A 16,591-nucleotide genomic window follows, 5' to 3' on the forward strand; every position below is an offset into this window, starting at 1 on the left:
ACAGGCCAGGCGTCTCTTCAATCCCTGTAGCACGCCTCAGGGCGGTTGCATGATGACGGCCGCGCAATAAAGATGGAGTCAGGGAACCACTGACAATGAGTCAAGTCCCTGCTCCACTTTACACCACGCACGCCGCCCACTCCGCACATGCCCCCTCGCGGAACTTGAGTGGATCCGACTCCCCTTGAGCCCACTGGCTATCATCGACAGCCTGGATCTGAGCGCACCAAGTGCCGCGGCTCCTCCACTAGATCTGCTCCACGTGGCCCGACGTCCCATCTCCTAGATGAAGTGGGACGACATGGGCGTGCATGCCATAACTCCTCCACTAGGCACAATGGCCCAGATGCCATCAACCGCCTGCGCAAGACGTCAGCGGAAGGGACATGCCCAGAAACCACCACTCCTGCTGATAGGGAGGCCCCACAATGGCCTCGGGGGCTGCCCTAGCTCCTCAGACGGAGCGGCCCGACCCCCCGATCAATGGGCACTCGGGTGACGCACCCCCAAAACCAACCAACTTCCTAGAGTTGGGGCGGGAGACGCTGAGTAGTGGAACCAACGAGGGCCCCCGTCTAAAGGCTCAGTGCGCTCCTCGCACCCTAATCTATGGCCGTAGAGGGTCGGCCCCAGAAGGCTGGCTCGAGAGGATTGGGACCTGCTACCGCAACCCTCAGAAGGGCGTGGTGCTCCGGATGATCAGATGGCCTTGAGCCAGAGCCTAGACGCTCTCAATCACCCAGCCCACGGTAGGCTCCAATCAAAAAGGAGGGCGCCTGTTGGCGATGCTTAACTCATGGTCCTACCGCCAACATTTAAATAAAATAAACACATGAGAATACCAAAATTTAGAATTAGGGTTTTTAACTCACACTTTCCACAAGTTTTGGTATAAGTATGTTTTGTAGGACACAACTATGAAATACATGAGAAAATGTGTAATCAGGGAAAGCGGGATGCGTATCCAAGCCAAGGAACACAAAGTAGCCCATCCAAACTCCAATTCTAGACAGAAGGCACCATGGGGACGCACTCTATGTCTAGCTCAGAGCCCACCGTGCGATGGCGGTGGCCACCAGAGCCAGTCAAGGGGCGGCCGACCCATGGGGGCGCCCTGACCCCCAGGTGGCGTTGCTCGTCCCCTCCTTCGTCTGGTGGTGGCATGGAGGCATGCAGAGGCGGTGGGAGCTGGGTTTTCGCGCCAAAGATAGCTGCAGCACCGCCTTACTCCCTATATAAATAAAGGGGTAGAGCTCCCCTCTACAACAGACAACAAGAGAGCAAGAGAAGAGAAAGAGCTTCATTCACTACTAGAAATACCCCCTGTAGTGACGCTTTATTTATACATTAGACATGCTTTATTTCGTGTCTACGAGAATATAGGGACGTTTTCATAAAGTGTGTTAGAAGCGTCTTCGCATGGACTGTGTCAGAACTTGTAGAGACGAATTCTCAAAGCGTATCAAGGAGATGAAAGGGCGCTTTGTAGAGACGTTATTTGCATGTCTACACACGCTGATATACTTTTATAGATACATTGATATAGCATGTCTATTTTTTTAGTTACGATGTCTAGCAGCACTTTATTATGTGTTAAGAAATTTAGAGACGCTCTCATAGATACATTTATAATACATGTGTACCTACTTAGTCACGCTGGGTAGTGACACCTTATTGTGCATCAAGAAGTATAGACACGTTTTAATAGATGCGTTTATATGGCGTGTGTACTGATTTTGATACATTGTATAGGTACGCCATGTTGCTGTCTCAAGAAAATGTAAAGGCGATTTCATATTAGCATCTACTAATATAAATACGTTGTGTTGTAAAATTTTAGTACGTCTTAACAAAAATAGGGACACTTTCATAGATGCATCTATATAGCGTAACTATTAATATCGATACACTTTATATTAACGGCTTCTTACATATTAGAAACAAAAATATATTTTTTACTGGACATAAATGATTTTTGTACTAATTTCTATGATTTGATAATGAGAAAGTGAATCATAAATTGCATTGATAAAATCCATTCTATCTTTACAAACCACGTTCATCAAGACAACCATGTTCATCAAGAAGCATAGGAAAAGTGACCATATCATACAAATATATATAATTTGTCTCTAACATCTAAAATTTATCTTGTTGGCACTAAACTTGTAGCTTGCCTTCCCATCCACATCAATCACATGCTTCCATTTACTTGTAGCTTGCCTTTCCATCCACATCAGGTCACATGCTTCCATCACGCTACAAAATAAGAGGAGATTAAATAGGAAAATTTAACCAATGAAAATAAGCTTGAACCGAACAATAAGTTTTATAATTCTCAACTTGGCTGTCCTCGGGAATTTTTAGTTGTGCCCTTTAATCAAGCTTTCACGAAGGAGTAGCGATCATAGTGATCATAATTTACATTAGACCATCATGGGAATAAATACTAAGTTATGAGCCTATAATATAATATGGTTAGCAGTTCTGATTTGTGCGACATCATTTTATACGAATGGGCCATACAATAGTTAGAGCAGTAGTTCAGACAATTTGGAGTTCTATATCAAATTCGAATAGTACAGCATGACAATGAAACAAATACTAATTATTTATTTATGTAGGCACCATGATTGAGCCAAAAAAAATTGTGACGGACCATGCATCTAGAAGTCTACCCTATCCGAAGCCTTACTCTTAAACCATTCAACTCAGAATATCCTTAGCTCATTATAATTGAGTTTGATACAATAGACATTTCTAACGTACCTTAGCAGTTGTTTGTTTCAATGGTAAAGATGCCTGAGCAAAATCCTTACTGGCTTGGCTATATCTCTGTTGACACTGCATTTTATGATGAACCAAAGTTTCTAGGACATCAGCAATTATTTACATACTATGCTTGTAGAAGGGAAATTAGAAATAAAATAGGAAATGTATTACCTGCACATCATTTGTTGGAGAGTACGCATTAGCATTTGAACGTACCACTATATTCACTTTCTGCAAAAATTCAGTGATGCATGCCTGACATCATATATTTATACAATGCAAGAACACAATGCTATCAATTATTAGATCAAAGCACTCAGTTAACAGGTCAGAAAACTTCAGTACAGAAGTTCTGAATTTTTCCTGCTACAATAATCCCTTCTTTTGTCAGTGTTCAAAATTGATCAATCTCCTACAACTAAAAAGAACAAAGCATGGACACTTTTTGGTGCAACATTTATTTTGGGTCTGCCTCTCCCCGTGCGATACCACTCTTCATCCGCTTCGCACGCTCACTTGAGATCCCGCTCTGCTTCTCATCGCGAGATCCCGCTCGTTCCCCCATGCGGCCGCGCCGTCATCCTTGCCGTGCACGCCAGCTCCGTCGTCGCATCCAACCCGCGACGACCACGACCCGATCCATCGACCATTCCTTCCCGTGACGACCACGCTCTCCAGCAGCCGCTCCTCCTCTCTAGTGGCAGCTTCTCTCCGCGACGAGCACCCTCCCCTCCGGCGGCGGCTCCTCTCTTCACAATGAACGCGACCTGTGGCAGCCACTCCTCTCTCCGGCGGCGGCCCTGGCACAGGTGAGCTCCGGCGTGGCAACCCCATCACGGGTGGCCTCCCGACGCGGTAGCGGCTCAGATCCACGGGGCGGGGCGCAGATCATCGAGGTGACGAGGCCCTAGCTCCCACTCTTCCTCTTCTCTCACTCTTCCTCGCTAGCCGGAGTGTAGGGTGGAGACACGGTGGTGGCATCAGTTTTAACCAGGGAGGGGCTTGGGATGTGCATGGAGGCAGTCAACGGCGAGGCCCCTGGCGGCCTCCATGGAGGGGGATGTGCTGGTCGCCTGGCCACGTACAAGGAACGGATGCGTCAGTGCACTGCTCCCTCTCTGTTTCCGACTGCCTCTTGTGAGTTGGCATATGCATGTAAGGTGTTTGATGAAATTCCTTGCTGAGTGGAAAGCTCTCGGATGCTTGGCAAGGCATCCATCCATCAATGAAGGTAAGGCATTGGCATTGGCACATATTCCTCTCAACTTCAGCAGAAGATATGAATATGATGCCTACGGGAAGATATTCCTCTCAACTGACAGCAAACACCACACCTGCAGCTCTTCTTTAATTCATGGTCTTCATGGCAGATCTTATTATTAACCTTTCAGTTGAGTAGATGCAGTAAGGTATAACGATCACAACACTACCAAGAAGCATGATACTTTCCTTGTTTTGCATCCATATTAGATGCAGGTCATGCATAGCTTGTTATTAAGCATTAAGCAGTGCAGATAATTCTCACAAGACTACTAACCTGTGGTAACCACTGCAGCTAGCTCAAGTAAAGCTCACATGTGTTATGCATTGTGCTGCTATAGTGACAAGGAAACCTGTGAATTAGGTCTTTATTCACATGTTTGATGCTACTAGATAGAAAAAGATCTACATTCAGAATAGCACACTAAAGTCATTGCCTGAAATAAATTAACATTCAGATCAGCAAAACCATTGCAATTCTCAGTAATTTAGATTACCAACAAACTGTTGCAACCCTTTAACCACGGTGGCATGACTGGTTATGTTTTACGAAATCTTGGATTTCATGAATTTTCATTAATTTCATAGATTTCGACATTTCGATCTGTCAGCTGACGAGTTCCCATTCAAATTTTCCTACTAGAGCCACTAGTAACCCCCCATCTGGTGCAGGTACTATGGAATTTTCCCTTTTGCCTAATTATCAAATTAGTCTAGATATAAATGATACACTGTTTTTTGCTACTCTACGAAATATCCAATTGAATCCTTGTGCTTGAACTAGATATGCACATGATCTAAATTCATGCCATGTCAAGTGTATATTCATATATCGCTAAGTAGTGTAGGATTGAATGAACAGTGTTGTGTTTTTAGGCAATTTTCTTGCAGTTCTTCAAAAGCTCCTTTATAATGTGGGAATCGAAGGACTGGATGTTTGCATGTAATTGGGTTAGTTTAGGAAGGAGGGATGGAGAGCAAAATTTACCACTAGCACTTGTGGTAGGTTCTCTTACATGGCTCATTATATTCAAACTTTGCTAGGATATGTTTTTTTACATTGTTCTTGATGCATTCAAGTATAACTAAAAGCTATTGGTTGCTTAGGAGATACTCCTTTTATCTTATTGCCATGGAGTGAATAAATTTGCCACCTGAAAAAACTATTGTTGCCAACCAGGCAAATTATTGTTTGTCCCTAGGCAAAGAAATGTATAGTGTTTCATTTTAACAAAAAGAAAAATACTAGACATGCTGTATAGTTTTCAGTTAAAGGAAATTTACTATTTTCGGTCAAGCAGGTGGAGGGCGTGCGCGACCGGAGGGTTGGGTGCTCTGTTAATCTTCTCTAGATACATTGCTTTCCCTTAGGCTGTGCGTGCTTCCTTCACCACGTCTCAGCCAGATCAAGGACGGCCGGGAGGTCACCAAGTATCTCATTAACTAATAAAATGTGTGCGTGGCTACAAGCCTACAACTCCTCATCTACAGGTCAGTTTACTCTTGCATATCCTAGATATTGGACGATATGCCTCTTTTTGGTGTGTTAGTATACTTTGCCTGGACTCAGTTTTGCCTGTTCCCAATGTGCTACTTAATGGTCCTCATCCACAGTTAATGATGATTCTAGATTGATTCAACTAGGTTAGGCATTTGGTGTGGGATAAATAGATAGTTCATGTTTTTAAAAAAAAGAAATTGGTTTTGGCTGCTTATAACTTTCGGTGACTAGTAATCAATTAGCAATGGCCAACATATATGGTGTTCTGGTAGGCACTTCATTCATTTGGCTGTCGTAATATAGGATGTTGCTCTCTACTCTTCGTTGTCAGGTTCCTGATTAGGGCCATCTTCTTATGAAAAGAGTCAAGGCCATCTACTTATGAAAAGAGTCAATAGACTCTCTCAAAAACAATCAAGATCATTATACCCCATTATACCCTACAATTATTAGTCATAGTTGCAGTCATTAACAACAATAGGATGGGTTGATGTATATGCCTTGGTTAAGTGATGCTACTAATAAGGGATGTACAAGAGTTGGGTTGATGTACATTGCCTGCAATAGGAATTTACACCAAATACATATTGAGTTTTTTCAGTCCATTTGTATGTTTGGTAGACTAACAACAATGCGGCATTGCTTTCATATGCATGTTGTTTTTTTTGGTCTGAGTAACAGAATATAATTGTCATACATTCTGACACATCAGCAGCTAGGGCATCATCAAGGCAAACACTGGAGGCCTTATCCAGCAAGGTGCATCTAACAGTGTCACTTCACCTTCTGCACCTTAGGTATTCTCCTCAACCCTGCTCACTGTCTCCAACAACGGTTACCCAAAATACAAGACTTATTCCACATTTGGGTAACGCTACAGGCAAAAGGTTTAATACCCATTTTCGGTCTTCTCCAACAACAAGACCCAAAAGCGAACCCTTTCTGCAAATGGGTCTCCAGGAGAGAGAATACTCAGATTTGGGTTATATCTCTCCTGACACCCAAAATGGGTCTTCTATATAGGCACTCTGTTGGAGGCTATAGGTATTCTGTTGGAGACCCATTTTAGGTTTGGCTCTCTTGATGGGTCTCCTGTTAGAGACAGCCTTATGATTTTGTATAAAGACCTACCAGCTATTGTGTCAACCAAATATCTAATCCTGTTCCAATTGCGCTAGGAAAAAAAAGTCCAAAATAATTGCACAATAGGACTTTTGGAGAGGACTCCAAAACAAATATATGGTTCTACTAAACTATTTGTCATTGGTTAAGCACAGTCACACATTCTGAAGTTAATTTGCTATAGTTTCATCACATTAACAAGGTTTTGATTCAGCTACAGTCCTCTAAACTAATGCCCTAATAGCCCTAAAAATTTTGAGGACATATACAAGGTTATAGTGCACACCCATAGCATGTTCTAGGTTGGGAATTTTGTGTCTATAGACCTGCATTTATGTTTTTCAGTAGAGATTCATACGGTTTTAGGAGGACCATGAGCTTTGAACTAGAAAATAATCTTCTACTTTTTTCAAGCCCTTACATGTGTGTGTCTTACCAAAGTGTTTCTTCCTTGTAGGATGGTTTGATTTCGTTGGCCCATTTAAAGAAAGTCTCAGTGATGCCCTCTCAAATTTGCATGTATGTAGATGTCCTTTGCTGGCTGCAGAGTGCAAATAAAAAGCAATGGAAATACCAAGAGGAAGGTTGAATGAGCATGTTCCAAATGTAAATTGCTACGGTTCAAGAAAAAGTTTTCCCCTTGCATGGGTTCCTATTGAATTTACCGAACCATATTTTGAATAAGTCAATTGCTTTTAGTAGATTTAGTTATAGAGATGGATCATGGCCCTGGTAAAAGATCCTAGCTTACAGATTGGATTTGACCATGTATGTTTATGGCGGTGCATCCTAGATTTCCTCATATACTGCACTATTAGTTTGAAGGTGGATCCGAAAGGTTTGCAATTCACAAAGGTCATATCTCCACTGCAATCTAAACAGCTTAGGTATTGATGGTGGACAATCATCGAAGTGAAATACAAGCTGTTCTTGCAAGACGTTTGACCATACAAAGTCTCACGGTTACCTATGCATGTACTCAAATCGAAACCATGGTGCACATGAGACATTTCTTTCATATATGTATTAGCTGGAAAATATATAGGATCGTGTGAATTTAAAAACCTGTAGCAACACATGCACACGAACCTATCCACTGCAATCTAAATAGCTTAGGTATTGATGGTGGACAATCATTGAAGTGAACTACAAGCTGTTCTTGCAAGACGTTTGACAGTTATCTATGCATGTAGTCAAATGGAAACCATGGTGCACATAAGACATTTCTTTCATATATGTATTAGCTGAAAATTTTATAGGATCGTTAGAATTTGATATGTATTAGCTAAAAAAATTTGACCATACAAAGTGTTTCAGTTATCTATGCATGTAGTCAAATGGAAACCATGGTGCACATAAGACATTTCTTTCATATATGTATTAGCTGAAAAATTTATAGGATCGTTAGAATTTAATATGTATTAGCTAAAAAATTTATAGGATCGTTGAATTTGATATGTATTAGCTGAAAATTTTATAGTATTGTTCAATTTGAAAACCCGTAGCAACCACGGGCACGAACCTATTATTTAAAATATGAAGAAGGGTGACCTTGGTATAATGCATACATTGATGATTGCAAACCATCAATGAGAATTTTAGCCATGCACAAAATTTAATTTGTAATATTCACAATCCCAACATCACCCTCGAATTATTGTTTTTTGTAACATTTTCCTCATGACCAATTGCTCTCAATGCCGCTGCATCAAACCTGTCCTCCCCTAATCCTACCATTGTGGTACTACCATGGTTGCTCCACTGCGCCCATCACTCAAAATCCTCCCCTAATCCCATCGCTTAGGCACTACCACCGCTGCTCCATCTATCACTCAGTAAGGGTTGAATCATGAATGCTCCAGCATCCTCCTAAAAAACATTCAGCTCAAAATTCTTGCAAAATTCTCCATTTCTCCTCAACTGTCGACAGAATAAATATACTGCATTTATAGCTATATCTAAATGAGAAATGATCATCATCGTTAAGGTGTCCTGATATAACTCCTTCATTTAAAACCATAAATGTCTGTTAATAGAAAATACAACTCCCATTCTAGCAAAACTGAAGAGTATCCCATGAAACAGAATTATGGGCTTATAGGCAAGGTGTCCTGAGGCAGATGTGGACCATTTCCATAGCTTGCTCACTAGGATTTTGTGGCATGGATTGATGAAAAATCAGATTGCTTCTCTGTAAGTAGTGCTTATAGGCTAGGGATGGTGCTTGGTGACCTTGTTGAGCAGGGTATTTAGAATTGAAACTGATCTAGTTCTTTGCTGCCTGTCGCAGGGCATGTGATTCTGTACTCGCCAATGCATGCCATGTTTGTCACTGTCTCCTCATGACATCTATGTCCTCTGGTTAGTCCTGTCGACTTAGTGCCATATTTGTTGCTTCTTGGAAATGCTCGGTTGTTGCAGTTATCTTGTCAATTGTTTGATTGCTGTCGAGGTACATCCAATTTAAGTCCTTCCTGATGTTTGAATTAAATATTTGTTGAGATTGTGATTACTTGAGTTCACTCAAAAATCAATATAAAATGTTTTTCAAAATGGTTAGGTTCTGCAGCAGAATAATGGTTAGATGTGGCATGATGCTCTAGGCGGGGAGGGGAGGAGGAGTTGGAGGGCTGGTGGGCGCCATCGTGGGGGTGCTGCGGAGTCGCTGGTGATGTGCAGCACGGGTGTCGTGGGTGTTGATGACGACGATCATGAGGAGGAGGACAGCGACAAGGAGCGGATCGAGATTGGGCAGCCCACGGACGTGCCACACGTCTCGCACATCACCTACGACCGTTTTGGCAGCTTCCTCGGCCTCCCCGCCGACCTCGAACCAGACGTACCGCGGCGTGCGCCCAGTGCCAGGTGAGCTCGCCACTGTCATGCTGTGCGAATGATTAAGCGTTGATTACCTTTTTGTCTCTTGGATTTTTCCCTTGATTTGTAGTTTTGTGTGCCTTGATTTTTCTATTGCTTCTGTGATGGAATTGTAGCTTTCTGATGAAGTGGGCGTTGGCCAAACACGCTGCGTGAAAAATGGTGTGTTCCTAAATTCAGTTTGAGTGACGCACTACACTTTATAGAAGTTTTTTGGGGGGGGGGGGGGGACGTTCCTAAGCAAGCTGATGGAAGTGAGCTGTATTTTGTTTTCAGATATTGTCTTCAAATTTGTAGACTGGATAGCTCTTGGATACTTGGATCTTGGTCCAATTAATGAATTATATTAAGGTGCTTCACCGGACTGCTATATCATCGTCTTTTTTTTGTAGGAATGAGGTGTTTAGTGTTTAGTGTTCACGTCGAGCTTTGAGGACGACACAACGAGGACAAGCTCGGCAATGGCAGTCCGGGCGTCGCGCGATCGCGCGCATAGGTGGTGAACGTGTATCCTTAAGGTGTGAAAAATAAGGAAAATATTATACAAAGAATTTTTCGGCCTTAGATATTAACTGATATCAACAACACAATACTTAGATATCAACTGATATCAACAGCAGGAACAAAACGTTAATTCCTTTTGAGTTGAGCTGTAGTTCTGAGCATCAACATAACCCCTTTTTTCTAACACTGTTTGGGTGGTAAGCAGAATATCATTTTTTAATGTTGGGATTATAAATCATGTACTGCATATTAGCATATTTTTAGTGCTACTTGTGTACAAAAGTATAGAAGTAAAATACTTTCTCATTCGGTATGTATCTATTTTGGTTGTGCAGGTGCTCTTCCTATCTGTGTACTGGGTCATTGGCTTCTATAGTTGCACATTTCAGAAGGTGTAGAACACTTCAATATAGTACAGTTCAGTTTATTCAGTCAGCACAAGATGATGGGTTATCTACTCAATACTTCAGTAGTTAGAATATCATCCATCGAATCTGCTGACACACTTGTTTTTGTTAGTGTTTTATCGGCATACCATCTGTAGTTGAAGATGAAGGAAAGAGATGCACCATCAATGCGGTCTGGACTCTGTGAACTGTTCAACCTGGCCAAAGAGGCGTCGAAACTGCTGGTGTCCAACGAGAAGGTCCTACCTTGGATGAGGGGCAGTACGTTTAGGGTCCGCTCGTAACTGAGAGAGGCTGGCGGTAGTTTTTACAAAAGTCATAGCTCCTCAATCAAATACACCCAAAAGTAGGGCTGATGGTGCTGTGAAATTTGAACACGCTAAAAGTTGCTTTTGGTTATACAATATATAAGACATCAATCTTAATAAATCTGTTTTTTTGTTTTATTTTTATATAAATTTTCACTTCTTATTTTACAGTATATGTTTGCGTGGAATAGATCTAAAGCAACACATATTTATACGGTGAGTATAACATACTTTGTTTTAAGGTTTTGTGAGAGATTTTTCAAGACATGTAGTATTACCCATATGACAGGCACTAATATTTATATATATACTCGAACCTGTGTATATGATGGCATGGAGTTCGTGGATTTATTGGCGCACGAAAGAAACAGATATCAAAGATTTCTTCCTCCCAATATAAAATATTATCGTAGCCACATCACGAAAAGATCTATACAATAGAGTTTGTGAGCATGCGACGCCGCGCTCTCTGTAACTGTGTTAATTTTACGAACTTCTTGGATTAATGTCACTTTAATGTCTGTATTTAATTTCACAGTATTGTTATCTTATCGTGCAATCCGGGTATTTTTAGTATAAAAGTTTAGTTGTCCCATAGCAATGCACGGACACGCTACTTAGTAGTAGCTACTAATCTCCAATCTACAGGTCAAAGGTAATTCAGTTTCCATACACATTATCAGAAGACAGAAAACAGCAGATTGATTCATAAAGGCCAAAACTACTTGGCATGGTAGGGCACAATTACACAAAAAGAGGACAGGTGATTTAATGTCAATTTACCCAACCAAAATGGTTAACTTTATGTCAACTTTGAACTAAAAACTACTGCAATGGGTCACTAGACCAATATAGAGTAACCAATAAAACACTCAGACGTTCAGTATTTTTCTGCTCCAATAATCCCTTCTTTTCTGAAACTCCAAAATAAACCCAGACTAATCTCTACATTAAGGAGCATAACACTAGAATTCAGTGAGTAAGACCATCTAGGGAATAAAATCAGTAACTTGCCGAATTCTAATGATTGCAGTAGCATCCAGCCAGACATTAGTGCTTCATTGCAAAGTACTCCCTCCGGTTCTCTAAAATAAGTCGTTTTGAGGTTGTCTTAAGTCAAATATTTTAAACTTTAACTACAAATAACTTTTTTTGGGTTGAGTTTGAAAATATAAAAGTGATGTAAGTAAATTCATCTTGAAATGTAGTTTCATAAAAGTATATATTGACTATATTTTATAAATATTTTATAGCAAAAAGTTATAGTCAAAGTCGTTTCTTAAAGACCGTGTCGATATTCAAATCGACTTGTTTTAGAGAACCGGAGGGAGTAGCATCACCAAAATAAAGTCCTCGAAGACAAAAGTATCTGAACCTACCACTATGTTCAAACAGATATGACCAGTTAGGCTAGAAAGAATTAATCGATGGTAGCTGCAACAGTAATATATATTAGGCTAGTAGCAGCATAGGCACAGGGACCAATCCCACCGGATCATGGGACAAATCTGAATGCAACTAAATATAACATTTACTTTCTCAGGACACAGCACAGGAAGCGCTAAAAATGCAATACTGATTTTGTTGGCCATGTTTTTGGCAGCTATGCCACAATATAGAAAAACCAAACACTGATTGACAACACCAAACTGCAGTGCGAGAAAAAAAGTGCCCTAGATGTGATGAGAGAATCACCTGAAGTCCTGAACTAATAACATTAATTTAAAATGCTCAAAGAACGTTCGGATCAACCTTGTGACTAGAAAATTTGGGAAAACAGTATATGTCGCTCATCTGTTGTGGGGCAAATCTATCATACAGTTTCTTATTCCTTGAAAAGCCTTAAAAAAGAATTTCATGTTTAATAGATGCAAACATATGCAGCTAATTCCCAAAGATTCATCTCCACATAAGATAGTATTTCCCCATCTTACTAATTCCCAAAGATTCATCTCCACATTGACATATGCAACTCAAATTAATTCCTGGAAACTAATTATCAACAAGTAAATCAGAAAACTGGGATTGGATTCAACTTGCATCTGAAATTAAAATGTGTAAAAAGAGACAAATGGAAACAAAAAATGCATTGCCTGCTGCAGAGTGCTGCTGCGAGTGGCCGTAGCCCTTGGTGGCTTGGTCGTCTTGCAGGCCTGCTGCGACTGGCCCCTGGCGGCCTGGCCGGCGATGGCTGGTGCCTGCCCTGGCGGCCGGGCCTGGCTGCCCGCCTTCCGGCCTGCGCCGCTGCTCGGCTGCCGCTCTCGGCTACGGCTGGCCCTGGAGCAGAGGGAAAGGGTGAAGTATGCTCACCGATGGCAGATGTGGACGGCAGCGATGGGAAGGGAAGATGTCCGCCCTCTGCGGACAAGAGCGACGACGAGTCTACGATCGGTGGATGGCTGGTGCCGTCCAAGGAGCGGCCAAGTGTTGGGCGGTTGATGCGTCGGCGTCGAGGAATTGGGGATGCGGGCGTGCCGCGAGTGCTGCGCCGACTCAGATGTGGACGGGGGAGGGAGGGAGGATAATGGATGCGCTTTTTCCGTAAATCTCAGATTGTGGGGCAGTTTAGGTGCGAAAATAAAATGTAAACACTGCCATTAGGCGGCAAGTTTTTATTATTCTGCGTTACAGTAGGCGGCAAAAAATTAATGTTCATCCGAAATTCCAATTTGATTTTTGTGGTACTTATGTTAATGAATATCTATGAACTTTACACTTTGCGGTACTTATATTTCTAAACACCGGATCTTTTAATCTTGTAAATTTCGTAAGCTTGGAGTTATTTTGAATCTTAAATGGTCTTCGAAATCTAAAACTCGTTCAGATTAAGAAACCGAGGATGTAGAAAAAATATCAAATAAAAATATAATTTAAGTTGTGATAGTATATTAGCAACATGTATCGAATGGTTTAACTTTGTATAAGGGGACATCAGGAGTAGCCGGAGCAACATGTATTCAATTTTTTTATTTCATTCAATCCTGTTTCATCTAGCCGACGTCTGTAAAATTTTGAATTTTCTGACAAAATTGAAGCAAATATTCTTTATCTGGATGCTGCTCTTATGCAACTGCAAACTTTATTCTTTTCCTCTAGATTGGGTAACCCACGGCAGTGATGGATCTTGCCTATTTTGCAAATATTTTTTTTATTTCATTCAATCTTGTTCCATCGAGCGGACGTCTAAAACAGGGGTAAATAAATAATAGTTTTAATAACAAAGTCAAGGTAAAGTAACAATGTTAAGAAGGACAAAAACGTCATTGAACTTTAGAATAGAACGAAATCACTAAAATCCCTATAAGTAATAATATTTTTGTGTAAAATTTGTTGAATTTAAAATGGTTTGACCTGATCCTAAGTCAAAACCACGGTTTGCTTAAACGGTCGTTTAGTCCATTTACACACCATTAACGCTACACTGTACTTCATTTCCATTTAACTGTTTATCCTGTTTAAATGGTTGTTTTGTCCGTTTAAGTGATCATTTAGTCCGAATAATGGCTAAACGATAAGTAAGTAACCGTTTAGTTTAGTATTTAGAATAACACTTGTTAAAACTGTATTTTTCGCTAAAATTGTATTATTTCTAAGGAGGAGGTGCAGTATTAAGCAAACACAATTGTGTGACTGTAATTCCCATGTGTAGCATCTTCCATAACATTATTCATATTGAGTGTGTTGTTAAACTCCCATCCATGTTCACACGAAACACTACTACAAAAGGATTTGTAGCAACGACCACCCCATTTTTAGGGGTGGCTCTATATTAAGCCACCCCTACAAATGGTGCCCAAATGATCCGCCCCTGGTGTTATCAGCCGCCCCTACAAATGGCTCGATTTGTAGGAAATTCAATTTTTTTCAAACGATCTTGGATGGATAAATGATCAAAATGAAAGTTGTAGATCTCGAAAAGTTATGAACTTTTTCTATATATAACTTTTTCATTTGAAATCATTTACTACTTTAAAATATTATTTAAAATTTAATTTTGAAATTATCGAAGAACACTAATTTCTCTTTTTAATCTCTGGCTAAAAGCTGTAACTAGTCTTTCTCTCTCGTACTAACTTCAAATTTAATGATTATTTTTTCTAAAATTTTCTAAAATCATGCTCTATCAATTTATTATGTTATTACAACTATTATTTTATCCATCTTTTCATTTGACTATGTTTTATCAATTTGAATTTTGAATTTCAAAAAATAGCAACTTCAAACGTCATTTTGAAACATTAAATGATTTCAGCTGAAAAAATCATAAACATAAAAGTTATAGAACTCATCCAGATCTACAATTTTTATTCTAGTCATTTCTCATCCGACAAAGTGGTAGTAATATTGTTCATAAAATTTACATCTCTTGTATTTTCATAAACTATAAGAGGGATATGTAAAATTTATGAACAATGTTACTACCACTATGTCGGATGAATAAATGATCAAATGACCAAAACAAAAGGTGTAGATACCAAAAAAGTATACAATTTTGTAGTTGATAACTTTTTGATTTGAAATCATCTTTTCAAGGAAAACTACGTTTGAATTTCCAAAAATTTTAAAATTTGAATTTTTTAAACGACCTTGAATGGAGAAACCACCAAAATAAAAGTTCTGGATCTCAAAAAGTTATTAAACTTTGTAGTTGACAACTTTTTGATTTGAAATCATCTTGTAAAGGAAAACTACGTTTGAATTTTTCCATTTTGAAATTCAAATTTTATAAATGACTTCGGATGGAGAAACTACCAAAATAAAAGTTGTAGATCTCAAAAAGTTATACAACTTTGTAGTTGACAACTTTTTCATTTAAATTCATTTAAGACCTCAAACAATCAATTTAAACTTGGTTTAAGATAATACGAGGGGAACCAAAATCTAATACAAATATAAGTGTGTGGTGTGTGGTAGAGGAGCTTATGCACGAGGGGGAGTCGCGGGTTCGAATCCCCGCAGCTACGCGACTTGCGATTTCGACAGAGCGGGCGGATGGCTGACTAGTGGGGGCCTCCCTGAATTTAAAAAATTCCTATTTTTTAGCCCGGATTTGTGAATTTTTGGAAACGGAGCCACCCCTACAAATTCGATTTCTACAAACTAGCTATTTGTAGCAATAGATCAGTAGGGGCGTGTCACACCCGATTTTAAGGATAAAATAGGATGCAAAATCTTATGTGTGCCTAGAGTTCAGTCACACACATAAGCCGATAAATTATAAATAGTATCATCACAAGTGTTTATTACATCACGAATAATAAGACATAGTCTTCACACAAATGTAGCGGAAGTATAAAGGAAATATCTCTCGTGTAAGCTCCATATCACAGGGACGTCAACTGGTTGACCACAAGTCTAGTAATCCTCAGAAAAGTCGTCATTACCATAGCCATCGTTACCCATCTAGGATTTTTATCCAAATAATGAAAATAACACAAGCGTAAGTACATGTCGTACTCAACAAGTGTAACATGGGGTTCATGAGGCTCAAAAGGCTTGACACTGGTTTAACAGCGTTTAGCTTTTAGTTGTCACAATTTTAGCATAAGAGTAGCAAGAAGTTGTTTCATTCCTAAAGTAAAACACATGATCAATGTAAACATGAATAATGAATAGCCTAAACCAATAATTCTTAGTGATTATCTATTTCATAAGGGTTCCAAAGCCACTCATGACCGTGAGCACGACTGATATACCAGTTTTATACTCTGCAGAGATTGTACACTTTCACTGTGAGTCGTGATACTCATATGTCTAGGTTAATTACTCCCAAAACACTTTTAAGGTGAGTAGGTAGGGGTCACTATGAAGCCTTTCAAAGGTTCGTCTAACAAGTTAGG

General features: G+C 40.1%; 1 long non-coding RNA gene across 1 annotated transcript; it reads right to left on the reverse strand.

Moving 5' to 3' along the window:
* Positions 1-2,039: 2,039 nt before the first annotated feature.
* LOC136484961 (uncharacterized) lies at positions 2,040-13,271 on the reverse strand. The gene is made up of 4 exons (XR_010766281.1): positions 12,845-13,271; positions 2,944-3,003; positions 2,770-2,844; positions 2,040-2,259 (listed from the first exon to the last, which is right to left on the reverse strand). It is a non-coding gene; the product is annotated as an uncharacterized lncRNA (long non-coding RNA).
* Between the last annotated feature and the right edge of the window lie 3,320 nt (positions 13,272-16,591).

This window comes from Miscanthus floridulus, chromosome 10 (genome assembly GCF_019320115.1).
Source record: "Miscanthus floridulus cultivar M001 chromosome 10, ASM1932011v1, whole genome shotgun sequence".
NCBI classification, from domain to species: domain Eukaryota; kingdom Viridiplantae; phylum Streptophyta; class Magnoliopsida; order Poales; family Poaceae; genus Miscanthus; species Miscanthus floridulus.